General features: G+C 44.5%; 1 pseudogene; it reads right to left on the bottom strand.

The window, feature by feature from the left end:
• Nucleotides 1-23,488: 23,488 nt before the first annotated feature.
• On the bottom strand, nucleotides 23,489-25,054 carry LOC146990271 (uncharacterized; annotated as a pseudogene).
• Between the last annotated feature and the right edge of the window lie 2,425 nt (nucleotides 25,055-27,479).

Below are 27,479 nucleotides of genomic sequence, written 5' to 3'. Positions count from 1 at the left end.
ACCGATCGGGGACAGCTCTCCATTCCGACACACCTCCACTTCGACACCCCGCTGTTCCGAAATACCCCCACTTCGAAACACCGCTACTCCGACACCCCCTCCTCCCCCCCGCAGCTGTCCAAGGTGCTGAGCCGCGTGACGTTGTTTACATTCTGCTTTGTGGCTTGTCTGTGAAACGTGCGCTGCTCAGGGACTGGGCAGATCTGTCCCACTTGCTTTCTCCCAGACTCCGTTGTTGGAGATCTCCACACAGTAAAAGAAATACACTTTTTTTCTCCCCCCCCCCGCCCCTCCTCCGCTCGAGCGCGGCTGAAGCCGGCTTGAGCTCACAGGGGCGCGAGGCTGCAGCAGCCACCGCTCGTGCTGACAGCTGACTGAGGGAGATGCTTTGGTTGGATTTAGGCAATGAAGAAAGGAGTTGGTTAAGTTTAGTAAAAAGACCAGGTAGAGGCTAGACAGGCTAGAAGCATAATGAACATTATGTCATTAATACAGTATGAAGTATTTGCTTGTTTTGCAGTTAATTATGCACATGATCCGTTTGACCCCAAAAAGGAAAAAAGGATCACTGCGCACTGCGCACTGCACAGCCTCTGGTTCCTTTCTGATTAGGTCCGTCTGTCCGTTCGGAGTGGGGGGGTTTCCCCCACTGGCCTTTTCGGAGTAGCGGGGTCTTTAGAAAGAATAGAAAACCCCGCTATTACGATGAATGGAAGTCTATTGTCGGAAAGGCGGGGCTTCGGAAAGGCGGGGTGTAACCGTACCGATCGCACTCGTCTTCGCCTTCTTCTTCACTTCTTGCTCTGATCTACAGTCTTCTTCGTTCTACACATCCCAGAAGCCCCAAAATTACTCACAGTGTGCGCAACAGCGTCCCCATTTACCAGCCGCAGAAAACTGCATTTGACGTATATATACGTCAATGGCACTCAAGCGTTGGATTTTGATTGACGTATATATACGTCAATGGCACTCAATGAGTTAACCACAATTCCAGAAACTATGTACACAAACATTGACCAGGAGGTTGCATATGTATTTTAAATGTGTTACAGTATTTCAAAGCTCAATATCATCTTAGGCCCCGTTCATGCAGGCTCTAAAGGGGTGTTCACACCAAACGCGATGCTGCGTTGTCGCGCATCGAGATTACATGTATGTAAAGTCAATGCACAGACGCGATTAGATGCGAAATCGCGCCAGGCGACGCGATACGCGCGTCACATGCGACGCGATGCCGCGAAAATCGCACCAACGCCCGAGTTGAAAATATTGAACTTTTGACGCGACATCGCGTGACGCCGTGATGCGACAGCCTATCAGCGTTGAGATTCTGACACAACAATACACTGCTACCGACTGCTACTCACCGGAGACAGATGGACAGGCACTCTGCAGCTGAAATGAAGAGCCTGTAACTTTAGTTGGTGTCCTGCCTGGAGATCCTGGCAACAACCCTAGCTGCTAGCAAGTCCTCAAACTCAGCAACAGTCAGTCTGAAGTACCGTACAACGGCCGCGATACGAGCGGGGCTGAGCGGAGTTTTTTTTACCTGCTACACCAGGACCAGGACGTCAAGGATCAGCTTCACCTCGTCCATTGTCAAGCCTACGGTAAAATGAGTGCACTTTATGTGTCTCAACACATTTTTACATCCGTCCTGTTAGCTGGATTGACAGTAGAGGGGAGGGGACGGGGGACGCGATGACGCAAATTTACACAAAACGGTCACGCGTCAAAACACGAGCGATAGCGCGACGGATTGTCATTTGTCGCGCGAAAAAATCGCGTTTGGTGTGAACACAGCTTAAGAGATAAAGAAATCTCTGCCATACTGACAAAGACAAGGCCATGACAAGTTCTTTAACAGATCAATATCATCTTAGGCCCCGTTCATGCAGGCTCTAAGAGATATAGAAATTGTTTAATACTGAGACAGACAGGCCCACGTCATGTATGACATTAGGGAACAACATCAAAAGGTGGTTTCAGGTCAGCTCAATATGAAAATGCCCATTCTACTTCAGATAATACTTAGGCCCCGTTCATGCAGGCTCTAAGTTAATATTCAACAATTGATGAAGCTAGTAACATTGGAATTGATTATTGAACGAGACAACACATGTACTTTACAGCATACATTGAAAGTTACTTTGGCCCCGTTCATGCAGGCTCAAAGTAACATTTACAATGTTTCCCATTTTCTTTATTCCAACTTGCAAGATCGTCAAATACAAACAACAGTGGAAATTGGCCATTCTGACATGCATGTAACAAGATACTGTACACAAATTAAAATAGAGCCTCTGCCACCCCAATAAATAGATACATATAGATTTATATTTAGACATATATATATATATACACACACACAGATTATACACACACAATGTGCGCCAAACGACTCTGACCACCACCACCATCATTCATACGCATTCACTCGAGGCAAGGTGGGTAAGGTGTCTTGCCCAAGGACACTACGACAGCGATTGGGACAGAGCGGGATTCGAACCGCCAACCCTGTGATTATTGGACGACCCGCTCTACATCCTGAGCCTCTGCCGCCCCAATAAATAGATACATATAGATTAATACACACACACATATATACATATACACACACACAGATTTTATATATATAGACACATCAACATAAATATATACACATGGATACATACACACAGGAATGACCAACCACCTTTCTCTTCCTCTTAATCTCCATAAAAATGGATTAATTTTGTGAGTTTTTTGCGGACTACCTTGCCTGCCTTTATTTTCTCCGTCTCCCGCCTTGCTATATGATTCAAGCGAATTTTGCAGAACCATGCAGAAGCCATCTTCACCAGCACATGGACATGGTTAGCTTCAACACACATGTCAAACATGTGGCTGTGTAGCTGCAGGAAGAGATTCTTGTCAGAGGAATCAGCAAGAACCTGGGTGACTATCACTGCTGTTGTTCCTCTTCCCTGTGGAGGCTTTCCTGCATTGGCTTTTAAAAGACGCTGGAAACATCTTTCTGTGGCTTGACAGATTGTTGTGATGCCTGCCGATGGTTTCTGTAGGCCACCTCTGTCCTTCAAAGTCAGGAATCGATGCAGCGACTCATCAGAGGTCAGGGCTTGTGAGCAGGGCATGCAAGTAATCCTCTCTTTCATCTTCTTCACTACAAAACCTGCGATGTAAGAGATGGCTGCTTCCTTGTACTCAGACAGGCTGTCAACGTCTGGAAGATCAGGGAGGGTGTTACCTTCGGGCACAAGCACTTCCACAGGCTCCACATCCACCCTGCGTGAAATGTTCACGGACGCAGGTGTTGAGTCGAGGATGGATGTGTTGTCACGAAGGAGACAGTTGCCTGTGCCCTTTTTCACCTGGTGCCTTACAAGGAGACGCTTGTATGCTGCTCGAAACTGCCTTACGTTGGGGTTGTTGTTGTAGCCTCCACGTGCTCTGATTGCAGAGAAGAACAGTTCTAGGTGATCCTGACTTAACTTGTAGGTGAGAAGGTAACGACATGGGGCCCCTGGCTTTTCTACCAGGTCCTCATAGATGCCAATCACACTTCTGCCACAAGCAATGAAACCGTAGACGGGCGTCTTCTTCTGTGTGGAATGCACATGTACAAGTCTGTTGTCTTTTCCTTTAAATTGGAGTCCGAGGAGAAGTGACTCATTCTTTTCCAAAGTAGCCTTTGCACGGTCTTTAGTTGATGGCTTTATTGGTGCTTTGAATCCTTTTCCGAAAGGGTTGCGGCTGTTAAGGACATCAAAAGCTGCATCAACTGTGCGCAGTAAGTCAACTGTGGCTGCACATCCAGTGAACTGAGGATACTTCAGCTCCTCTTCGCAGTACTGAAGGGCATCAGCCACACTGCTACTGAAGAGCTGTGAAGCAAGATTGACCTTCATTTTCTGATTTCGCCACTCAATGTGTGCCATCTTTAATTTGTTCCCAAGGCGCAAGCCTTCCTTCTCCTGAAGCTTGTGGAGCTCCTCAATGTACTGCCACTTTATCTGCTGGCCATCTTCTCTGACCAGAACTCCAACTGTTGAAAAAACATTCCGAAGAAGCTTCAGCATGTGACATGGATCCAAGAGCACATGGACTTTTTGTGTGTGATCCTCAGGATGTAGAAAGTAGGATCTCATGTCCATAAAGTCCAGCTTTGCACCAAGATCTTTGATCATAGCAAAGTTTTGAGAGGGTCCATCACATGTCAGGGACACCACCTTGACTCCAATTGCATGAAGTCTGATGAGGCTCTCTCGGATGATGTTTGCTCTCTCTGCTCCTGTCAGGCTGCTGATCAGAAAGTAGGCAATGGGGATCTTCCAGGACTCATTTAGAGCAACAACCATGAGGACCAATACTTGTGTTGCTACAGCATTTTCCACCTCGCCAGCACCGATGTCTACATATCCATGAATTTGGTCTCCCGCAAACTCAGTTTGCTTATGGATGTAGATTTCATCACACATCAATGAGCAAACTGTGTCTTTTCCTGCTTTCTTCTGCTCGGTGACATGACTTTTCAAAGCCGTGAAAGAGGCAGCAGTAAATCCTGGATCTGCAGAGATGCTACTGTACCATCTTCTAATGGTCTGAGGGTGAGGCAAAGCCAATTGAAATTTCTCTCTGACATAATCATAAGCCTTTGGAGAGTAGAAGTGCAGTGTTGTTGCAAATTGCTTTAAGCTTTCAGAAAACACTGACTTTGGTATTCTATTTAAAACCTCTCTGGGAACGTCAGCAAGGCCATCAAGAATACTGGCACTTTCAGTTGAAATTAGACATTTCTTCTGAAGTACTCTGACTAAACTCCTCAAGGAAGAAAGTCGTTTCTTCTGGCGCACTGACTTCTGGCTTATCACTTTTAGGTTTTTGCAAGCTGTAACTAGTCTGTCCTCTGCTACCCTAGCCTTCCTTTTGAGTGTTCTTGGAGACTCCATAACAATGTAGCTGTGATCATCAGGGAGTGAGGCGCTAGACTTGACATTGCTGTCACAGGATGTAGCTCTCACTATGCTGTAACTGTGTTCAGGTGCTGGGCCTGCCTGATTTCCACTCTGATTGATTGTTTCAACGCTGCTATCACAAACGCCGTCACAGGTGGTCACCGTCAGAGCAACGTCATCATACATGACATCAGGAGCAACAACGGCCTGTTCAGGTGTGTTTTGATGCATGGTGACTTTGCTCTGATCAGTACTGCTGACACTGCTACCACTGTCCACATATGCAACCTCCTCATTGTCATTTAATGCAGTAGTGACACTGGCCCTCATTTATCAAACTTGCGCAGGATCTGGTGTAGATTCTGGTGTAAATATCAGTGTACGCCAAGTGTCACGTGTGATTTACTAAAAGTGTGTACGCTGCTGATTTCGGCGTAGAACCGGCGTGGTGGTGATGAATCCGGCGGCTGAAAACGAGCGTCATTTAAATGTCACGCCCCGATATATTCCTGCTTTAGAGGCGTCGCCCTGCCCCTTTTACGACATGGAGACACGGAAGACGGCCAAGAAGAGGGACTTTACTGGCATTACCGCGTTGAACAGGGAGAGGGCGGCAACATTAAATATCTGGACATTGATAGATTGATAGGTTTTGTGATTGATAAGCGTCATCCCGGTGGATGGAGGCTGCAGACGCACGTGTCACCGACCACGTCAGGAAACCCAGCGATCTCATGAAATGCTCCTGCAGTTTACTAAACACAAGTGATTGAGGAGAAATCATATGGGCATATTACTGCGAACGCGACTTTATGACCATCAGCACCGCTGGCATGGTTCGGCTGATGGAGGGATGTGAAACACCGGCCCGATGTCCCGCTGACAGGTCCCGGTGACGGGGAAGAAAAAAAAAACACTCCGCCGTGGAGATCAGCTGCACCTGGACAGGTAGCGGAGCCCCCCCCCCCGCCGGCTCCGGTGTCCGGCAGAGAGAGAGACTGAGGAGCCGTCCGGTCATGCTCTGGTGCAGGAGATGTTGGAAGTTTGTGTGTGTGATCTACAATAACAGGTCTGTCTGTCATTGACTGTTTCTGTTGACACAGCTGATTAACGAGCATCTGTCACATCGTGGTTTTTAATTCATCTCAGTTGCTCAAAATAAAAGTCCAGTTAAATTTTCAACACGGACTTGGTTGTAGCGTTTCTTTTTTTTTTTTTTGGCTACTTTTTTATCTTTTTATCAATATAAACAACAACAACATGTGATCCACATCGCTGCGTTATTAGACTGTGGTTTAATAATCTTTTTGACACAGCGGCACTCCTTCCTGCATGCTTTACGCTGGTTCCAAATGTGCGTACACCTGGTCAGAGCTGGCGTGAGATTTGTGCGTACCGTACGCTCACGCTCAGATTAATAAATGCCGATCCTTGCGGTGAATTTGGTGTACACCCATTTTTTTGGTGTACGCAAGTTTCATAAATGAGGGCCACTGTCACTTACCTCCACATTTCTACTTACCACCTTCTTTCCTCTTGATGATTTATTCTTGCCTTTGGAGGAGAAAATGGTAGGTACAGCTGTGTTTTTCAGGCATGTCCTTCCCTAAACAAGATAACAAGATACACAAAAAATATAGCAAATGCAGAGTAAGTGGCTGTTATTCATAAAAGAGTTTTGTGCATTTTACATTATTGTTAATTCTACTCACTCAGTCACTCACATGTTTCACTTGGAGATAAAGTTATCCAAAAAATATACACAGATTGCGTGGACAAAAATGTAGCAATTCTCATTCTATGATCAAGACTTTTAGCATAAAATGCACAGCAATATGAGAGTTTGCGAAAATAAAGTGATGTAATGTTGCTTGACTGATAAAATATTAATTAGGTCCTGTGTATCAGATGTTAGGGTGAAAACTGTCTTAACACTGAAGTTGATATTGTGCCTTACTGATTAATAAATAAAACAGAACACCAATGTTTTACTGACTGATGAGATAAAGCTGAACCTGTGTCTCTACACTGGAGACTGCAAAGCTGCACACATCAGAACTAACACTGAACATATTCTCCACTTTGACCTTACTGATCAACACTGAATATATCTCACTGATGATTGTTTTATTAGATTGAGCACTTACTCATTTTACCCAATTAAACAAGTTAATCCTGCGTGGGGTGAAACATTTGCCTTTATGCATTCACTTTAAGTAGTAGTAAAGTTTAGTCTCATGTTTTAACTAACCTATTGTGTCTTATATTTTTGACTAACCCATTGAGTTATAATATAATGCAATGAGTACCAGTAACCTGTTTGATCATTCAGAGGTAAACTGAGGGCACACAGAGCCACAGTGAAAGCAAAACATCTCCAAGGCCAAAGGGAGGAGAGGATGAGAGGCCTGTGGCCCGCTGAATGAAGCATTGTGAGGAAGAGTTTTAATGGTCTGTATTATCTGCCCTGACCCCTCAGACACCTGGGATGGAGAGTTATGTCAGTGTAGGGAGGGCTTTGTTGTGTTTCAGGCCCAGAGGTTCGTGTGCCGCTCGTGCTGACAGCTGACTGAGGGAGATGCTTTGGTTAGGCTTAGGCAATGAAGAAAGGAGTTGGTTAAGTTTAGTAAAAAGACCAGGTAGAGGCTAGACAGGCTAGAAGCATAATGAACATTATGTCATTAATATGAAGTATTTGCTTGTTTTGCAGTTAATTATGCACATGATCCGTTTGACCCCAAAAAGGAAAAAAGGATCACTGCGCACTGGGGGTTTCCCCCAATAGCCTTTTCGGAGTAGCGGGGTCTTTAGAAAAAATAGAAAACCCCGCTATTACGATGAATGGAAGTCTATTGTCGGAAAGGCGGGGTGTAACCAGTCTTTATCACAAACTAGAACTGTTAAGTTAAAGCAGATAACAGCGGCACGGCCGTTTCAGCTAATGCTGTGTTCAAGGCAGGCTTTTGAAACCGTAAGTTACAGCTTCAAGTCACAACTACGACTTGGTAGCGTTCCAGGTAACCCGTAGCTCGTGTTTTTACCGTCCTGTTGTCTGTGAAAGTTCCCTATAACGGCCACTCGTAACTTCCGACCCGTGAACTCGTACCAGATCGAACTGGTATGACTTCACAGGAAGGAAAAACACAAAGTACGAGTTTCCTTGAACGCACCATGAGTTAGCAGCCCCCGCCCTTGTCAGGCATCAATTGGTCCTCGTGCTACGTCACCACATTCACGCGCATCCCTTGGCTGCACACACAGCCCTTCATGCCGTTCTCTCCCCTCATTGGATAACACTTGTATCCCACAAGGAAAATTTTCTCCTCGGGTTACAGCAGAGCAGAGTGACGGAGAGACTCGTGTTTAGGCTGAAATACTTCATGTAAGTGATTGCTGACGGAAAATAGGACTATTTAGGACTTATATTAACAAAAACATTCCACTGATATCTGCTTTAAAAGTGTCACTGATGTAAATGGTTACAGCTTGAAGTGGCGGTGAGGTATTGAAAAATATTGAGAAGGTCTTGAAAAAGTCTTAAAATTAGTATTAGAATTAACTTCAAGATTCCTGTATATACCCTGCTGGAGACGCTGTGGCTCACGCAGCTCTGCTAGAGCACCAAGACATTGATGGCAGCGATGTCCGGCACGTTATAAAAGCCAGCAACAGGCCACCGACGTGTGCCAGCTATAGAGAGATCCCACACAATCCCACAGGTGCGCAAACTTGTCAGTCGTGAGCCTGATCCTTCTGGTCTCCTTCTTGTCAAAGCGGAGGTAGAGCATAATGTCCCTGAACCTGTTACGGGAGAGTGTTGCGGGGAAAATGGTATTTCCCCATCTCCGTGCCCAGAAGCTTTCAATTTCCAGATTTTTAAAGTATATTTTTGGGGGCTTTTTTGCCTTTACTTGATAGCACATAGTGAGATAGACAGGAAAGGGGGAGGCAGAGAGAGGGGGAATGACATGCAGGAAAGGTCTGCCCGACGCGGGATTCGAACCGGGGACGCCTGCGTTGAGGACTGTAGGCTGCCTTAACCACTGCGCCACGCACCGCCCCAATTTCCAGATTTTTCCCACCAAGTGCATCCTTCTCATACAGAAGAGCTAGAAAAGCCTTCAGCTCTGCAGTGGAGATCTCCCATGCTGCATTCCCTGCCCTCCGTGCCTCTGCAATGGTACAGTCCTGGATGATTCCCAATGTAACTCCCGTTCAGTCAATCATGACACAAGGCATTTATTTCTCTTGCAATTAGCCGAGGAATTGTCAAGAAAATGTCCACAAAGTCGACGAATGTCGTAAGAACTAAATAAAAACAAACATAAACATACACTTAAATTCACGTAACACGGAGCGAGTTACAAAGCACAATATAAACAATGATAATGTATAAAAATAGCTCATTGGCCTTCTTAACTAAACGGAATTAAGGACACTTTATTCTTCTTCTTTCATCTGAAACTGTTTAGTCACTGTGTGACGTTGTGTGTGTGTTTGTGTGAGTGTGAGAGAGAGGTCCTCATATTTTATGTCGACGGACGTGCTTGCCGAAGCACCCAATGTGGATGGCCTCCTTGCACTGCGTACAGCCGTACACAGTAGCGCCAACATGACCCTCATTGCCACACTTTTCCACTGCACACTCCCTGCAAGATTTTCTCTTCTGGAAGATTTTATCAAATTCCCTCCGGTGCTGAAGAGCAGTGAGGTGCACTCCTTGATGTCACTGGCGTGATCAGTTCTCCAGCTAGGTCCTCCAGCCACTCTTTGTAATGGTTTTTGTATTTGGCTTTGAACGCATTTCCTCCTGCACGGAGCAGCAATGTATGCATTGTAGCATGCTACAGACAAACAGAAAAATAAAATTCTCCTCCACCACTTCTTGGAGCAATGCTGGAACTGGTAGTATCCAGCCATCTGATCTAGCAGATCAACGCCCTTCATGTGTTTTTGATAATCTGCAAGACATGATGACTCCACCCTTCTTCTCACAGACCCTCTCTCTGTTGGGTCATGGTAGTTTGACAGAACCATTACTGCCTTTGTATCCTGCCACAGACAGAATGTCAGTTCGTCCTTTTGAGCCACTCTAAACTCGTGTTTCCCTAATGAAGCTTTCCTGGTGAGCATTTTTTGGAAGACCCTTTCGGTTGGCACGGATGGTACCACAAGCATCAAGACCATGACTTTTCAACTCACGTTGATTCTCTCCTGCATGTTTACCTACACCAGCCAACCCTACAGTTAGTGTTAATGCAAAGTAAACTTACATCGGAATCTTCAGCGCGCTGCTGACTGCTGCAATGGCTGCTTCTCCTTGTTCCTTAATGATTCGTACAATCTGCTCAATAGCATAGAAGAGGGAATTTCACCTTGTAACAATAAAAAAGGATACACTATATTTGTATAGTGCTTTACATCTGAAACAGGGTCAAAGGGCTGAACATATCTCAAAGTGCAAAGTGTACCTTGTTTCACATGGCCTGAGGAGCTGGAGTTTGCAGTGCTCTTCAATGATCTCTGAAGCTGTGGTGGATCTGATGCTCTTTTTCCAGAGAGCCTGGCACTGGCACTTGCTTCAAGTGTACATTTTTTTCCACAGACAGCGTCAGGTGGCTACTCTAACATGCGCCAAGAAGTTTTTTTTACTTGAAGCAAGTCAAGAGTTGATATTCCTGTTTTTATGACACAAACGGTAGCTCTCACTGCACGTGAACACACCGAGCACGGCAACTGGGTCTCGCGCGAGACTCCGGGAGACTTTGAATTAGATCTAGTTTTACAAACATGTCGGCTTGCTTGAAGTAAATAAACTTCTGGGTGCATGTTTGAGTAGCCATCTGAAGCTGTCTGTGGGAAAAAAATGCGGCTTTGAGGGATTTTAACAGCCTAAGCAGCGGAACTTGCATCCGCTCCCATTCATTGCTGCCGTGGCGATGCAGGGACAGACGCAACTACCGCAAAACAGGAGCGATTAAACTGAAAATCTTCAGATTCCTTCTTTTAGACCTAAAATGATAGGAACATACACCCCCAAGTTGAATTCGCCTGGAATTGTCCTTTAAAGTCAGCACCTAAACCCTTTGATATGTTGCTCTTTAAAGACAGACAGCTGGGTTCAGGAGAGTCTGGTCTCTGCTGCTGGATCCTGAAACAACAACACAACTGATAAATGTGCAGGTCGGAGAAAAACTGATGAAAAATATCTTCAATCTTTTAATAAACACAACAACTGACTTTTAGAGAGAAAAGTTTTAATTCTGACCTTTGACCTCTGGTCTGGCTCTGACATACCCCACACAAAGTGGTTTTAGAGGGAGGGGCTCCCTCCTCTCTGTCCTCACACTGATCCATGCTGCTGAGCTCACATCCACATCAGCTCACACACACTTTGTAGCTTCACCTGCAGAGGAAACACACATCATTCATCTGCACACCAGCTCACATGTCCATCATGTGTCCAGCTGCTCCTCCACTGACCGGCTCTTCTCCTCTGCTTCATATCAGTGTCAGCTGAATGCAGTCACAGCAGTGAGGAAGAGGAAGCTGCCATCAGCTGCTGTACTTCTACTATCAGTCCACTAGATGGCGTCATGAAGCTGCACTGAAGTGAAGAGCAGCCCAGCAACATGATCCAAGGACGACGGTTTCCATCCACTGACACACACAAGGACTGAGATCCACTGAGTTGATGTGACACAGTCTCTGTGTGGGCAGCGTCCCTGTAGAAAACCACTGGATCAAACAAGCTACAGCTGATTGTTACACACACAACTGGGCCTCAACTCAGCTGCAGTAGGCTATAAGCAGGAAGCAAAACAGCAAGGAAATACTCAAGGAAAGTACAAGTACCTGACAACTGTACTGATGATAAACAGTAACAGTACTGATCAATAGACAGTAGTAGCTGTTGAAGCAGGAGCCTCTGCGGTGTTCACTGTCTTTCTTTCAAGATTCAGCAAGTAGGCATCTCAGTATAAAACCAACCAAGTTTAAAAAGCAGATCAAGTGCAAACCAAAGGGCATAAAGTGCAAAGGGCAAAAGGGTTAGAGAGATAGAGAGATGTTCATGGCATCTTTGATTCAGGAGCCTGACAGCTTGTGGATAGAAACTTCTTTTCAGTCTCTCTGTCTTCGCTGCTATGATGTTCTTTCTGAACATCATATTAAAAACCCTGTGAGCCGCTCAGCCCGCCACACAGTCCACATCAGTCCTGTAGTGTAACCTAAATCTTTTTAAAATAAACAACGGCCATGTGCAACAACAACTTGAAGTGCAACGACAACAATTTGGGTTTTTTGTAATTTTGCAGGAATTCTCTAGGGGTTGACAGAAGTTACGCACAGTAGAACATTTGTGAACATTTGATGCTTTTTGGGGCCCCGAGTTGTTATGAGGACCTAAGCAGGTGCTTATTTCGCTTGTGTCTTTGGCTGGTCCTGAGTGAAGCTGCACACAAATAACCACCCTAACTGACCGTCGACTAACTCTGCTTCTAGGTTCAGGTTCTGTTGGTCCAGACTTTACAGCTCTGACTCAGCTACAGTAACATTATAATAACACAACAACAACACAACTAGAAGTTGAAGGGCAGAGAAGTATTATTATTACAGTATTATTATTATTTATTTATTTTTAAATACCAGTTAGCTATATTATAGCCTATTCATTTATCTTAGGCCTATTAATTACCCTCTTTAAATAAAACTCACATCTCAGTGACTGACTTCCTGTTTGTATGGACTATTACATGTTGTTGTTGTTGTTGTTGTTGTTGTTGTTGTTGTTGTTGTTGTTGTTGTTGTTGCAATCACAGACAGAGAGAGAGAGAGAGATAGGTAAAATGTTTACGCTTATTTTGTTTTGTCTTTCAGAATGGCCCTTAGAAAAGCAGTGATGTAAAGACCGACAACCCCATATCATAAATTGGACGCAATTCCAATAAAACGTATTAAATTGGAAGAAGAAAACAGAGTAATTACTTGGGAATTTAAACCAAAACCTGCCCCAGCTATAATAAAAAAGAACAGGGTGGCTGTGGTATCAGATGGCCAGTCCGTGGCCAGGCTGACTCTCTTTGAGGGTTATGCAGAAAATCTTACAAGTGGGCGATATTATGTAATGAAAGGATATGGCCTGAGATGCCAGGCCCCGCCATTCCAGTTAAATGTGACGCAGGACACAGTGTTTTATAGAGGCCCATATGTGGAGGTATCGGAGGACCTGGTGAAGGAGGGAGAGGCCCTCCTCCATCCCCCGGCACCTCTCACCAGTTTGGAGAAGGTTGGCGGCCCGGGCCTGATTTCAGTGAAGGCGGAGGTGGTGGAGGTGAGAGCATACATAGCTAGAATGAGAATGAGTAGCGACAGGTGTTAACGAGGAAAACATTCAAAGTGTTCACCTTACCTTCACACGAGAAAATAAACTGTGACACAACCGCTGGTTCAAAAGTGGAAGTAAACTTTAAGCAGGAAGTGGGGGAGGGGAAGCTCATGAGCTGAGTGGAGAGACTGGTGTTTTTACTGCTGTTTATTTCTACCACTGAACCAGGGTCCGCCCGCTATTCAGACATCCCGCTATTCCGACATGTCTCTATTTAGACATCCCGCTATTACGACATCCCTCTATCTAGACATGCCGGTAGTCCGACACTTTTTGATACCGCTATTCCGACACGTCGTCTTTTTTTTTACACAGCTGCGATACCCAAGCGCGTCTCTCTCTCTCTTTTTCTTTTCAGCATGCCTATCACTGGTTTGATGAGGGAGTGATGTTCTTAATCTCAACAACTCAACTATCAAGTCACAAACAAAACTGACACACATGATAAACAAACAGAACTATGTTGCAGTTTGTTTGTCAAGTTAACCTGTCACCTTCAGCACCACGGACAGCGCCGCGGATGAGCCGCGGAGCTGCAGCTGTGACCGTCTGGGCTCTGGGCTTAAGGCCTCATTTATCAAAACTGTAAGTAAGCAGTGTAAAACTGCTGCTACTAAATGTTTTGCTTAGGCCTACGGCGAAAAGACACCCAAAATATTTACACCTTTTTCACATCTATCAAACTGTGTGTGCACAACTCTCCGCAATTTCTCTTTGATAAATCAAACTGCAGAATGGTGCGCAGTTGCGCACGTGAACACACCTCCGCCCCCGGAATGCCTAGACACAACCATATATGGTCAGCACGTGCATATTAATTAGCCATGTGCGCTCTGTGGAGCGGCAACAACAAAGACAACGGGCGGAGGGCGGGGGAAAGAAAGGGAGATACACGGCATCAGGCAATAAATCAGTCAGAAAAATGATCTTGCATTTTAATAAGTTACAATAAAAACAAAAACCTCCCGAATCTCAACAAAAGGGAGCAGAAAGAAGAATAATCTTATGTAATCTGCCCCTTTATCCCAGAAAATCTTTTTTTTTTTTTTCCTTTTACCTATGTTAAAACAGGACGATAGTTACCATTACTTTGAACGCCTTTCCACTACACAGTTACAGTTCTACTGGACTCGGTTTAGGTCATTTTCCATTACAGCTGAGTCCTTCACAGTTCCTCCTCAGGGCCGCGTTGTCTCACTCTTTATTCTCTCGTCAGCTCCAAACACACGTGCACCTCGTTAACTCAGGTGACAGAATAATAACAGTCTCAGCAGATCAGTGAGCACTGCTGCCGGTGTGTTTTTAAACTTGGCGGGTTTGTTTTTTCTTCTCTCTTATAGGCCTATGTATTTGTGTATGAGAAACAGTGTCTCAGATGAAAAAAAAAAAAAAAATCTGATCCACTGCAGCAGGGACAACACCCATACTAGAAGAACTGTTAAGTACAGACTCATTGTTTCTATGTTGTAGCAGACGGCTGCATTGTAGCAGCAGTAATGAGCTGAGCAGTGTTTTTGGTACGATTATATTGTACAAGGTCACTGCTGTTTTGTGTGCCCTGTTTTAGTCTGAAAGCATGTTGTGGGCAAAATAAAATCATTTTCATTGCATTAAAAAAAGTTCCTATAAAACCATCCACGGGGAAAACACGAAGACAAGAGTGGAGGGACTGCAGGTGTTCACACACCTTTATCTTAAAATCACCTGTAAAAGCCTCTGTCAGGGGGAGAGAACAAAATCATTAACTTTGTATAGACCCCTTTACAGATTGTAAACATCCGGGTGGGCGGGGCTTAGCTGGAGGCAAAACATCTGAAACGCCATAGCTTGTAAACGCTGGTTAGCATGTTTTAACGGACTGTTTTGTCAAGAATGGATGAGGAAAAGTCATATTTTAGTTAATATGTTGGTACACCCACCCTCAGAGACCGTGAGTGTTATTTTAAAAAGTTGACTCCAGACCGTCATATGCACCGTAAATTCTCAAATAAAAGCTGAGTCTCAAACAGACGCCCGGCCGGGTCTATCTCTATTTTCTGCTACAGTAGTTCTTGTAAATGTAGTAAGTTGAACCTCTGAAAGCCCATGATCGCCTGTTAGAGCAGTTTCTAAGCTGCTTCAGTCCTGCTACAGTTCTCAAAGACCCGACCTCGGTCAGATCCGCAGGCAGGCGTTGAAGCCTGGACCCGATGCTCACGTCACGAGAATTAACTCTAGACCGGACGGTGGCAAAAAAAAAAAGAAAGAAAAAAGCCAGGGGTGGGGGCAGGGGGGCGGATGGGCTGGGAGGTGGTGGTGGACTGGGAAGTGGATGGGTGGGTGGGTTTATAGACTGGGGAGGTCTGCGGGGCAAGTTGGAGGTTGTTGCCCGGGCCTCTACAAATGGGGCGAGAAACCCCATTACCCCCATGTACCGCCATGGCCTTCTGGCAGAAGCCTCTGCCCCACTCCTCAGCTCCTCCTTCTCCTTCTTCCTGAGCTTCATATACACATCTCGCAGGTTCTTCCAACGATCCCGACAGACTTGCGCTGATGAAGAAAACAATAATATTAATATTAATAATAAGGCAGTCCATTTGGTATATTTTTTTTTTAATCTAGATTTCTCAGAGATTTTTACCTGTCCACTTGAGTGGACATCATGTGTTTATGTTTTCAACTGAATATGCACTGTATTAAGAATAATACATTAATAACATAGTAATAGTTTTTGTTTTTTGACAAACCAATTAATACAATAACATAAGAAAATCTGAAAACTATACAAAAAATAATACAGCTTCAATTATTGCAACTCCAATTGAGATTTATTCTTTATTGTTATTATATTCTGTGTTATAAACTGTTTTGTCTGTATACAAAATCTATTGCACGTCTGCCCAGCCTGGGTGAGGGAGTGGGACCCATCCTCTGTTGCTCATCCTTGTTTTTTTCCTGTTAAAAGCTGTGTAAAGACCTGAGACAAACTGTTTGTAAAAATGGGCTTTAAAAATAAAATGGCCTGGCCTATTATTTTTTGTTTTGTTATTATCCCCTCCTTGTGTTCAATTATGTCTGGATGTATTCCTAATTGGACACAAATGAATGGGTTTATGACTTGTAGATGATTCAAAAGGTTGTCATCTACCTAGCTAGCATAGCAAAACTTACAGTGGGTTACTGACTGTTGCCCACTCAACTGTACAATAAAACACTTAAACACTTTATTGTATGTCATTTACACCCACCATCTTCTCCAACAATGTCGGACACCTTTTTCCATGCCTCATTTTTCTTTTCGGTGTTCCTGTAGGACTCCAAACTTGGGTCATATAGGATGGGATAGCTAGACACGGCTATAATTAGCTTGTCTTCCATTTTTGGAGGGAAAATCAAAACAACTTACGTCATGACAGGCCTCCCTCCATCTCGCTCCCCATTGGACAGTGACCCTGCGTCGGACGGATTCATTTGCATAAAGTTGAGCTCCTGTTGTTTTTATCTACAGTTTACGCCGTAAAAATGCCAGCTACTGTGCTGGTATGTCTGTTCATTCTTACCCTCATCCAAATGATACGATGTGTCCGAGAAGAAGGAAATGTTTCGCCAGGGAGAGAAAGCTGAGACATGCTGCTCTTGTTAGACTGGCAAGACGTTGTCACATCGTGCCAGCTTTCACTTTCACTATCATTTGTATTTAAAATAGATACACAACCATAATTTTCTAAATTGTCAATGTAAACAATGCTGGTGTCACCGGCCGTCGGTCAGACTACACCCCCTAATGGGTAAAGTTAAAGGACAATTCCGGTCGAATTCAACACGGGGGTGTATTTTCATATCATTTTAGGTCTAAAAGAATGAATCTGAAGATTTTCAGTTTAATCGCTCCTGTTTTGCGGTAGCTGCGTCTGTCCCTGCATCGCCACGGCAGCAATGAATGGGAGTGGATGTAAGTTCCGCTGTTTAGGCTGTTTCCAGCCCTCAAAGCCGCAATTTTTTTCCACAGACAGCATCAGATGGCTACTCAAACATGCACCGAGAAGTTTATTTACTTCAAGCAAGTCGACATGTTTGTAAAAGTCGATCTAATTCAAAGTCTCCCGGAGTCTCGCGCGAGCCCGAAGTTGCAGTGCTGGTGTATTCAGGCGCAGTAGGAGCTACCGCTTGTGTCATAAACACAGGAATATCAACTCTTTACTTGCTTGAAGTGTACATTTTTTTCCACAGACAGCGTCAGGTGGCTAATCAAACATGCGCCGAGAAGTTTTTTTTACTTGAAGCAAGTAAAGAGTTGATATTCCTGTGTTTATGACACAACGGGAGCTTTTCCCACTGCACCTGAACACACCGCGCACGGCAACTGGGTCTCGCGCGAGACTCCGGGAGACTTTGAATTAGATCTAGTTTTACAAACATGTCGGCTTGCTTTAAGTAAATAAACTTCTCGGTGCATGTTTGAGTAGCCATCTGACGCTGTCTGTGGAAAAAAATTGCGGTTTTGAGGGCTGTAAACAGCCTAAACAGCGGAACTTACATCCACTCCCATTCATTGCTGCCGTGGCGATGCGGGGACAGACGCAACTACCGCAAAACAGGAGCGATTAAACTGAAAATCTTCAGATTCATTCTTTTAGACCTAAAATGATATGAAAATACACCCCCGTGTTGAATTCGACCGGAATTGTCCTTTAAACACAACAACCTTTATGTTTTTTATATCACAGCCTACAGTAGGCTAAGCTTTTATACACAGTGTGATTACACTGTCACATAGCTGTCACCCACATATTTACATATAAATTAATTACATTATTTATATAATAAATACATATATATACAAATAAATAAATATATATATACACATACACACCTATAATTTTATATAAAACCACATAATTTCATGAAACTGACAGGAGACCCTTGTTGAAAATGATGGATGCCAGCTGAGAGAAAAACAGAATGGACCCTAGTGGCCCCGTAACCTTTAGACTTCCTGTTGTTTTTATCTACAGTTTACACCATAAAAATACCAGCTAGTGTGGCGGTATGTCTGTTAATTCTTACCCTCATCCAAATGATACTGAGAAGAAGGAAACGTTTCGCCAGGGAGAGAAAGTGGGGGGCAACCGCCATCCCGCCATCCCACCAGTCCGACATAGGGCTTTTATTGTCTAAATGGCAACACTTAATTTTATATCAAACGTCCCATCATTCCGACAATTTTTGCCTATGGTCGGAATGACTGTATTTTTTATTTTTTGTAGCATCCTGCATCCTGCCCTTCCGACAGTTCCTTTAATAGCGGATTTTTTCCCCAAAATATTTTGCACTGGTTGGGTTTAGGCAATGATGAAAACAGTTGGTTAAGTTTAGTAAAAAGACCAGGTAGAGGCTAGACAGGCAGACTAGTCCCTGTCTGCGCTCTGCTGCGTAATTACGCACAAGCATGTGGGTGTTCAGTAGGGATGAGCGAGTACAGCATTATCTGTATCTGTATCTGTTAAAGGGATAGTTCACCCAAAATTCAAATTTCACTCATTATCTACTCACCCTCATGTCGACTAAGGGCTGGGAGAATTTTCAGAGTCCTCCGTGCCTTCTCGGAGTTACAGGGGGGTCCGCGCAGCAGTATTTGTCCATATAATGGTTGTGAATGGTGCTCACTTTTCTTCATTCAAAAAGACACACCAAAAAACATCCAAATACCTCCATAGTGCTCGTCTGTAATGTCCCTCTTGTATTGAAGCCCCGACATGAGAAATTGTTCCGCCGGCGTGATTTGCACTGACACAGGAAGAGCAGTGAACTGAGACACTGGGAGCTTCCTTACCAAACAAGCTTAAAATATAGACTTATTTAATTTTTTTCGGAACAATTCTTACAGATTCATGTTGGCGCTGCCTCTTTGATGGCCCTGGCCCTGGCTCTGGCTCTGGCTCTGGCTGTCCCTTTTCCACCGAGCTGGTTCTGGTGCTGATGCTTAGCACCGGTTCTTGGTTCTTAAAAAAGAAACGGTTCTTCCAGGGGCTGGCAGCAGGGTTACCTTAGCAACAAGACCAGCGCTAAGATATACAGACACGTTATCGCTACGTCTTAAGTTTGTTTATCAATGTAAACACAGTTGAAGCTAACTAGCTGAGCTACAGGCGGTGGCTAACAGCAGCTACCGCTCATATCAAAACATATTGCCGTCAAAACGTAGTTGCCGGTCACAGCGATTACAGCGAAGACGGCTGCTTTTTCCTTCTTTTTTTCCAGCCGGGTTGAGAATGAGAGTTATCGCTAATTAAAAGCCTAGATACTTCCACATCGGGTCCGGTGTTCAACACCCGCAGGTCAGACCAGGTTTTAATTTTCAGGTCCATTTATAACTGTAGCAGGCAGCAAAGACAGGAGCAGCTCCTGGATGGGGAGTGTGGCTCTGACTTGGCTCCTAACCAGTAGAAAGGCAAAGTGGTTCTTTGGAGGCACCGGAGTTGAACCAGTTAAGCACCGAACCAGCACTGGAACCAGTTTGGTGGAAAAGGGATAGTCTATTTCTGAATCAGGAGAGCCAACCGCTGCAAACTGGAAGTGGTTCTCTGACCAGGCTGAGGCAATGAGGCAGGGAGGCCTCCCACCTATTGCCAAATCCATGGCAGAGAACCACTTCCAGTTTGCAGCGGTTGGCTCTCCTGATTCAGTGCCAGATCCTGTCGGTGGGTTCCTCAGATCCTGCACACATAGCAACTCCATATATGACACCATTGGCTATATTTTGTGTACAGATAGTTATGGCTCACCTGGACCTATTTATTGCATATTTCATATTTTTTTAAATTGCTATTACTGTTGTATTTGCAATACTGTAGCACTAGTAGTGAAGTGTTTCGCACATACAAACAGGCTTCTGCTCACTGGAGATGGGGCATGATCCTTCTCATAAATAAATTCTAGCCACTTCACTCTTGTTTCCTCTTTGGTAGGGAGGCGATGTTAGAGACAAATGAGGATCCCTGCATCCGGCGACAGAGCAGCAGTGCTTGGCTTTCACGTTGTAGGCCATTGTAGCGCTGAGTGAAGTGAGGACGAAAAAGTTGCGAATCTTCGCTCAGGTAGCTGAGGTAACCATGGGAGCAATGGCTGGAATATTCAAATCACCCGGCCTGTTACGTAATAAGCCGGGTGAAATTTAAAACGGCTCGTTAAGGGTCCGGGTATAAAAGTATAATCCGTTTGTTCGTTTTGACGGAAAAACGGAAACAGCGCCCCTTTTTCCTTTTTTCGTTTTAAAACGGAAAAACGGTTTTTGCTTTGTTTTTGCTGTCAGCATCAAAAACGAGAAACTTAAAAAACCAAAACCAAATAACGGCCGAAATTTGGTTTTTGCTAATTCATTTTTTCGTTTTTCGTTTCTTTTTTTTTTATGAATATGATATGACGGCGGACAGACCGGAAGCGGAAGTGAAGTGTAAAACCGTCAAAATAAGAGTTTAGCGTGCTGGCGCTAACTTCTTAGCGTATATTATAGACTACCGTCCTCTTTCTACACCATATGGTTCACTTTTTTTTTTTTTTTTTTTTTTTTTTTACTTCTGTGAAACTATAACAGCTGGTTGTTTGGAAGAACGTGTTAGGCCTATTATTATAATTTTAGCCGAGTGTGTGAATGGGGGGGCGTCCGCCATTCCGAAGGACCGCCATTCCGACGGTCTGCCAGTCCGAAAATTCCCGAAGGTCCGTCATTTCGAACTTCCCCAGGGGCCGCCGTTCCGAATGTGTTTTATTTTGAAAATTGACCGGATTCTCTCGTGGTTTGACTTCCTGCCCGGCTTGACACGACGCGCCGCGGGGACAGCGCCCGACCGGCCCCTCCCCCTCCGTCTCCAAAGTTTCACCCAGGTGCGAGTCTGATGCATTACATCCATGGTCTGATGCAGCCGCGGCACTCCTGCTGAAAATAAATGTCCTTGCTCTGTGCTTTGGTTAGGTTTAGGCAATGTAGAAAGGAGTTGGTTAAGTTTAGTAAAAAGGTTAGGTAGAGGCCAATAAAATCGCAGTTAATAGGCTATGTATCTCCCCCGGGAGTCGAACCCTGATCCACCGCGTCAAAAGCAGATGCTCTGACCACTACGCTACCACCGAAATTAGACTAGATTACTCCGTGCCGTAAACCATTCAAGATTTTTTCAGGTTCGGAATGGCACCCTTTCTTTCAGGTTCGTAATGGCACCCTTTTCCCATAAATAATTAAGGGTCGGCATTCCGACAAATTAAAGTAAACGTTCGGAGTGGCGGCCCTTCGGAATGGCACCCTGGAACCGTGTGAATGCACTGTGGAAAAACTTTACTAGCCTATTAGCTCGGCTTTACGTTCCCTGCCTAAATTAAGAACATCTATCAAGTCACCAGCAGAGGTCCCCATCACCACAGTCAAGACCATAGACTGGGTCAAGACTAGGTGTCCTGACAGTGCAGGTCTGCAGCCAGACTGTCTTGAATGATTTTGAAAATGAGAACTTATGACTGAAGTCGAGCAGCAGGTTGATTTAACGGAGTACTGTGTAGCCTACAAAAAAGTGATCACAGCCAAGTATGACAATAAGACAAGCTTTTCATTTCTGACAGCTGAGCATTCGCCCATTTAAACAAAATAAACAATAGCAACAGCTGTCTGTTTTCTTCCTCTTTTTTTTTTAAAAAAAGTATTGTACTGTGCCAAATAAACAAATGCTTTAAGCTCTTTGCAGTTGTGACAGTCTTGTGTAGGCTACGTGTCAGCAGGCAAGCTTCATGGTTTGGAAGAAGAATATTTTGAGAAATTGATCTAATTGGCTCATAACAGTCTGGCTGGAATACAAACATAGCCTACCTTTCAAATGCGCATCCATGGAAATCTTATAGGCTACATAGTGTCATCCCAGGACAAAACACAAATAATGCAGTAATGCAATAGGCCTAATGTAGGGCCTACATCTTTAAATGGATGAGTCAGTCAAAGAGTTATTAAATATTTTTTTTATTATTTAATTACACAGAAACCAGGTCAGGTGCTATTTTCTCATCCTTACTCTGTACAGCAATGTGTGGGTGTCATACATGTTAGTTGGATCACTCTTCATGAGAGGTGTCCTTACTCTAGGCAAGGCAAGGCAAGGCAATTTTATTTGTATAGCCCGTTTTTACAAACAGTTTGTCTCAAAGGGCTTTACATGGCATCACAACAACATCCTCTGCCCTTAGACCCTCACATCCACTGAGGAAAAACTCCATGGAAAACCCTTTTAACAGGGAAAAATCGGAGAAACCTCAGGGTGAGCAACAGAGGAGGGATCCCTCACCCAGGACAGACAGACGTGCAATAGATGTTGTAACAGACAAGAAAACAGTTTATAGTTTATGACACAGAATGTGGGAAACATGGAAATGTTAACAAGAGTTGATGGAGGCAGCTTCTGGTGGGGGGGCGGGGGGTGGCAGGGAGAGCAGGCCAGCTTAATGGGAGGACTGGATGGCAGACTGGTTCACCGGAAGGGAGGGCAGGCCGGTCTAACAGCAGTGAGTAGAGTGTACTTTCCTTGGAAGTATGGCCTAACACAATGGACTAGGGCTGGATAATTAAATTAACTATTAATTAAAGATTATAATGTCATCTGAAATTAATACAAAGATGAAACAAAGTGTCCCCAACATAAAATAACACGTCTGTGTCATTTTGTTGCAGCAGTTGTTGATCTTCTCCCATGTTTTGTCTCAGACTTTTCTTCCTTTTGTCTAGCCCCCCCCCCCCCCCCGATCTGATCTCATATACAGGCATGTAAGGGCTCTTTTGACTCACCACCAAGTACACAACAACGTTTTTTTTGTATAGCCCATTCAAAAGTTTGTCTCAAAGGGCTTTACGCAGCATCATAACAACATCCTCTGCCCTTAGACTCTTACACCCACTGAGGAAAAACTCAATGAAAACCCTTTTAACAGGGAAAAAATTGGAAAAACTCAGGGTGAGCAACAGAGGAGGGATCCCTCACCCAGGACGGGTCGACGTGCAATAGATGTTGTATACAGACAAAAACAGAACTACTGTATAGCTAACTAACTGAACTAACTTAAGAACCATGAACCATTAGCATATGAACAAAATAAAACAAGGTTATGTAGTTGCCAACAATCATCTCTCTCTTTACCCTTGCTGCCGTGACACAGTGATCAGTTCCATGATAGCCTCCTGGAAGGGGCGTGGCTGTTGGTTTACAGCATTGTCGAACAAACTGCCAAGGTCTGGGTATGCAGTGTTAAATCTTTGCTCTGCACTTTGTTGCTCCTCCAGGGACCGGAATGGATTGGTTCCAAAGAGTGACTCCCTGGTGAGGTTTGCCCCCCTCTCTTGCTGGTACAGATCAGCAGCCTCTGCTGCACTCGTATCGGCAGAAGTTCCACCGGTAACTTGACCTGGCATCCGCCCTCAGCCAGGACATTTGGAATCCCTCTTCCTAATGAAAGACAAAGGGAATTTTGAATCATTTCATTTTTATCTTGGTGTTATCAGTACTATTAAAGACTACACTGACATTAGCCTTCTGTCTGTGATTTTGTATGTCTGAATTGGCCATCAGGCAAATGTAATTCCACAGTAGGCTACTACTGTATTGTCAGCTGCCTAAGTTATTTAATATGTAATTGATGTGAATGAGTCACAGAGAAGGAAATCATGACATGCAAAGGATATGCAGCTAAAACACAATAAATTAGATAGTTCATCAATTATTATTTAAATCTGCTAAGTGAAATTTATTTTGGTGTTGGGGATACGACTGCTAAAATGGATAAAATACCTGCAACTGTGTGCGAGTTCCAAGCATCAATAAAACGATGCATCCCAATGCTGACAACCTGACAGGACAGGTTTGAAACACAGTATCTCACTGTGGTGTCCTCCATATCGATAACCTCTTGGTCCACCAGCTGAACCAAGGCTGCTTTCAATGGGTAGGTTACTCTATTGTTCACCTCAGGCCACATTCGTTCGATCCTGTGGTTCTGAAAAAATGCAGAACAGAAGGGAATTTAGAAACATCGACATGGTTTTTTAGTTTTTAGGTTAACATTTATGCCTAGTCAATTTAACAAATTTTAATACTTGAAATGAAAATAAATAAATATAATAATAATAAAATAATTGAGAGAGAGAGATACATGTGTAGATATAGACACACATAAAAATAAACTTTAAATATTTAGAATTAGGTCTTGCTCTTAAAATGACAAATACATGATGATGGAGTCTCACAAGAACCCAAACACTTCACTGTCCTAGTACTGATAAATACATAACACACACACACACACACACACACACACACACACACACACACACACACACACACACACACACACACACACACACACAATATATCATGTCGGAATAAATCATGTTTGGTAAAACTATTAAATACCCTTGTTGATGCTGTTTGTTGATATGGTGCCCTGTCTTGGCGAAACCTGTATCCTGATACTTTCTGTTGCATGAACAGAGAGAGGAAAAATTCTCCTCCATGGTCCACCCTCAGTTGGTCCCAAAGGCCATAGGTCACAACAGCATTCCTGCGTAATCAATAAAAAATAAAAAATAACTTAACCAGACAGATTTAGCCAGGTAATTGTGTCATGAGGCAGTGTCTCAGAATCTGCATGTCGAAGTGTCCTTGGGCAAGACACTTAACCCACACTTGCCCCCCGATGTGTCCATTGTGTACAAATGTGTGTGTAATGGTATGTGCTGTCACATTTCTGCCTCCTTAATTGACGTGAGTTGGTTGGCCTATGAGGTGGAGGAGTGAGGGCATATAGGGAGGCTCTAGCCCCCCCTCTCTTCCTCTTGCTCCCTGGCACTGAGCTCCACCCACTTCCTGGTTGCAGCTCTCCGCTTTCACACAGGTAAGGTGCATGGCTGCAGTGCTGCTGCTCATGTTTTGGCTCTCACTGGATGGTATTAATTTATTTTATTTGTGTTGTTAGCGGGTAGTTTTGGCCGCGGTTACTGTCCCCGTTCCAGTACGCAACTGACTGGAGGACTAAGGTGCGTACTCGCAGCATCTCTTGTGTTTTGAGTAATTAGTGGCATCAGCTGATTGGCGACCTGTTGATGTTCCCTGTAGCTTCCGAACGCTCCATCCGCGGACCTGAGACACTCCATCCTCCATGGAGCAGTACATTCTCCCTCCTTGGTTGGTCACAAGGACGCCTGCAAAATAATCTACTACTGCTTGGACACATTAAGATAAGTAGCCTGGGATCACTGCTGCTTCGCCGGGCCTCGAGTCGAGCCGCGACTCAGTGAAGACTGTAAACTGATTGTCTGACTTTTTAATTGTTGTCGGCGGATTTTGTTTCTATTTTTTGTTTGTCTTGGAAACTGTTATATTAATTGTTTGTGTTTATTGTTTATGGTGGTTCCCTTATTAATTGTCCCCTTTCTGTTTCCTGTTCCTAGCATCTGAGAGCCAGCGGTGGAGGTGGTGTCCCTGGGTGATGGTTTCCCTCTGTGTGCGGTGTGACACCTTCTTGGTTTGTTTTCTCTACACATTATAGTTTTGAGTTGTTTCACGTGTGAATGGGGTGCTCTTTAACATGAAGGATTTCCTTCCCCTCTTACCCCTTCCTGCTGTGCCTTCTCATCATTACAGGAACTAGTTATCCCCCTATTCCCCCCCTATACTTTTAAGCTTGAAATATTTGGATATCTGTTGTGAAAATAAAATCAATTGTTATAATTTATTGAACCACGTCTCCTGCCATTTTGAGTTACGTACCTGTGTGTCCTTTTTGTTTTGTTGATTATACTTGAATTTCATTTTAAAGGTCCTGGGGTGAAACCCCCCAGGTGGCGTTGTCGGTTTAAGTTACAGCAATTATAGATTTGAGTAAATTCCCTTTATTAATTTAATTATTATTTTTGGTCCCCCCACCCCTCGTACCGCCACACTTGGCGTTGTCGGCAGGATCAAATTCATTCAAGGCGGAGACGTGTGTTCCTTATTTAGGTATTTTTTTGTTGTTGTTTTTCTTCATTCCCTTGATTGTGGTTGAATGAACAGTGTATGGTGTGAGTGAATGTGTGTGAGTTAAAGGCGAAGCAGCAGTGAGTCTCCTTTTTGTAATTATAATATTTGTGTCCGTAGTTTAAATGTCAGCATCAGAAAACATGGAGGGACAGATGCAGGAGTTGAGGGACCTAGTAGCTCAGTTGAGGGCGGAGAATGAGAGGTTACAGAGAGAGCAGGCAGAAGTTCTGCCTGGTCCTAGTTCTGCACCTCCCATTGCCCGCGAACCTCCTTTAGCACCACCCTCTTCTAGCGCCCCTGCGACAGAGCGACTTATCTTAGTACCCAGAGACAGGAAGTGTCCTGTGTTTAGGGGTAGATCAGGCCTAGGGCTAGAGGAATGGGTTGAGGAAGTCCAGGCGTGCATGAGGGCCCGTCGTCTGTCTATAGCTGACCAAGCCTTCTTCCTTTTCGACCACTTGGAGGGAGAAGCACGTGACGAGATAAAATATCGTTCGACCGTAGAAAGAAACGACCCGGCCAAGATTATTGCTGTATTGCGAGAACTGTATGGTTGTACCGACTCCTATGTTGCCCTGCAGGAGGCGTTCTTCTCCAGGCGACAGCAGGAAGGGGAGACGCTCCAAGAGTTCTCCCTTGCTCTGATGAGCTTGATGGCTTCCATAAAACAACAGGCTCCGAGCGAGATGCCAAACACTGAGGTTTTGATGCGCGACCAGTTCGTCGAATATGTCATCGATGGTTCCCTCCGGCGAGAGCTAAAGCAGCTGGTGCGCAGACAGCCTGCAGTCTCCCTCCTGGAGGTAAGGGCGGAGGCAATCAGGTGGGAGCGGGAGGGGTTACCAGGGGGTGCGCGCGGCCGTAGCCACTCAGTCCCTTCGGTCATGGGTTTGCAGTACGGTGTGCAGGGTGTTCCCCCAGCGGTTAGCCCAAGTCCAACTTCTGAATTGCAGGAAGTGAAGGAGATGTTGAAGCTTCAACAGGAGCAGTTAAATAGACTCACTGAATCACTTGCCCAGCTGCAGAATAACTCTCAGCGTAATCACCCTCCTTACTATGGTCCAGTAATCTGCAAGCGGTGTAATCAACCTGGCCATTTTGCCAGGGAGT

The sequence above is a fragment of the Trachurus japonicus genome, chromosome 3, assembly GCF_045865225.1.
Source record: "Trachurus japonicus isolate A0001 chromosome 3, Traja_1.0".
In the NCBI taxonomy this organism is placed as follows: domain Eukaryota; kingdom Metazoa; phylum Chordata; class Actinopteri; order Carangiformes; family Carangidae; genus Trachurus; species Trachurus japonicus.
Note: the sequence above shows the minus strand (reverse complement) of the source record. Positions and strands in the feature narration are given on the sequence as shown.